Below are 2,692 nucleotides of genomic sequence, written 5' to 3'. Positions count from 1 at the left end.
AAATTATCAACACAATAACTTCACATCATCACATATCATCTCTGACAATAGTCACTCTTATCTCTCATATAGACATGAAAGGAAAGAGAAACAACTTTTTTTTTTCATAGTAGAGAGAGAAGAGGAGCAACATTCCGAAAGGAAGAAGAAAGGGTTTGTTAGGAACTGTAGGGCTACGATTATCCGTGGAAAGAAGAGGAAACCTTTGGGTTTCTCTAATAATTTGACCGTTGCTTGAGGCAACGAGACGTGACCGGGCCAATCACACTCGATTATATACTCCCTGTTTCAAATTATAGACTTACTTTCGTTTATTGTATGTTACAAAATTGACACGACCCAAAATTCTCATATTCGGGACCTTGATGGCGCCTAACATTTCATTTGCTAGGCAAGTCAATGTTAGAATAATATTATCTATTTTAAATAATTTTTAAATTTATTAATAATAAAGAAACAAATATGGAAGTAAGGTCTGAAATGTAGTGAATAATCCATAAAAATAACGGTGTCTAAATATCATCACAGAATTGGTGTCACAAGTGCACGAACCTCTAGAATAATACAAATAAAGGTCTGAATAAAATAAAACAGTCTTAAAACAAATACACAGCTAAAATAAGATAGACAAGGACTTTAGAACTGCGGACGTTGTGCAGTTATACCTCAAGTCTCCTCTGAGTAGCTGAAATCTGAGCAAGTCTATGGTACGCCGCTGGGACCAACTCCGAAATCTGCACAAAAAGTGCAGAGTGTAATATCAGTAACCTAACCTCGACGAAGTACTGACAAGGCTAAGGCAGGTCACTTACATTAACATGTGCGCAATAACAATAATAACAAAAACAATAGAAATAAAACAGGTATCTCTTTTCAACAATTGAACCAACTCGGCAGTCATAACTAATTATTATTTCAACCAGGTTCCGTTGCGGTATGCAACCTGATCCCACAATATATTCATATTTAATTTTTTTGCGGCATGCAACCCGATCCTCCAATATATTCATTTCAATTAATTCTGTTACAGCGTGCAACACGTTCCTCCAATATATTCATTTCAATCAATTGAGAGAGAGAGAGAGAGAGAGAGAGAGAGAGAGAGAGAGAGACTTTTAAATAAGTGTGTTGCTGCGTGCAATCTGATCCCCCAATATAGACTTTTAAATAAGTTTGTTGCGACGTGCAATCCGATCCCCCAATATAGACTTTTAAATAAGTCTGTTACGACGTGCAATCCGATCCCCCAATATAGACTTTTAAATAAGTCAGTTGCGACGTGCAATCAAATCCCCCCAATATAGACTTTTAAATAAGTCTATTGCGGCGTGCAATCCGATCCCCCAATATAGACTTTTAAATAAGTCTGTTGCGGCGTGCAATCCGATCCCCCAATATATATATATATATATATATATATATATATATATATATATATATATATATATATATATATATATATATATATATATATATATATATACACACACTTTCATTTCCGTTACGGCGTGCAACCTGTTCCCCCAATATAACTTTAAACAACTCATAAATATAATAAAAATTACTCCAATAAATACCACGTCCAATGAGCAACTATTAAGCATCAAGGCACACAATAATTATAATTTATTTATGAACAAACAATGGCAATTAGTAATTAATTATGAAAATCGTGAAGAAAATAGACAGTTTAATATTTAGTATGTTAAATGTCAAATAACAATTAAGACACATAAATCAAATAGCATGTAACAATTATTGCAGGAATTCAAGAATTAATATTTGACAAAGAATAGGAGAGAAATAATTATTATAACAATTAATTCGTGTCTTTGAAGAATTTATGATTTTCAAATAATTATGCAAACAATTAATTTAACGACGTATAGACACTCGTCACCTCGCATATATGTCGTTCACATGCATTTCACATAACAAATAATTTAAGGGTTCTATTCCCTCAAGTCAAGGTTAACCACGACACTTACCTCGCTTTGTAAATTTTCAATCAATTACTCGACCATAGAAGAAGAGATACGTGGCCACAGAATTCCATGTGCGGACCACATAAGAACAAAGTGCGCCCGCAAACATTATTGTGCGGATCGCAGAAAGAAGGCAGTGCGACCACACATCATTATTATGCGGCCGCAGATTTCCAACCTTTTCAAGCTGAAGCAAAGTGCAGAACGCACGTGGAATTGTGCGGCCGCAGAACCTCCGAAAGGGTATTTTTGTCTGAAAATTCCTGCTTTGTATAAATAGAAGAGTTTCACTTTCTTAGGTCAGCTTTTTACTCTTTTTAGTAGTTTTACCTATTTTGAGATTTTTGAATATTGATTTCATCATTTTAATTATCAATATGGGTTTAATTATTATTTCTTCTCCTGTTTCTTCTAGTTTAAGCATGAGTAGCTAAATTTTTACTAGGGTTGTGACTCAACCCTAGTGTATAAACTTAATGGGTGTTTGATTTATTGCTTGTTTATGATTGGGTGTTTATTATCTAGCCTTGTTCTTGTTTTTATTTGAAGAATTAATGATTGCAAATATTAATCCATGCCTATTTGACTTAGTCTCTACTTGAGAAAGAAACTTGGCTAGCAAGAAATTGGATCAATCGAGAGATTGATAAGTCCAATTAAATGGTTGAACTTAGAGATATTAAAACCCGACTTGAGCTTCTTATCAA

This window comes from Nicotiana tabacum, chromosome 17 (assembly GCF_000715075.1).
Source record: "Nicotiana tabacum cultivar K326 chromosome 17, ASM71507v2, whole genome shotgun sequence".
In the NCBI taxonomy this organism is placed as follows: Eukaryota; Viridiplantae; Streptophyta; class Magnoliopsida; order Solanales; family Solanaceae; genus Nicotiana; species Nicotiana tabacum.
The sequence above is the reverse complement of the archived record's forward strand: the minus strand, read 5'-3'. Positions refer to the sequence as shown.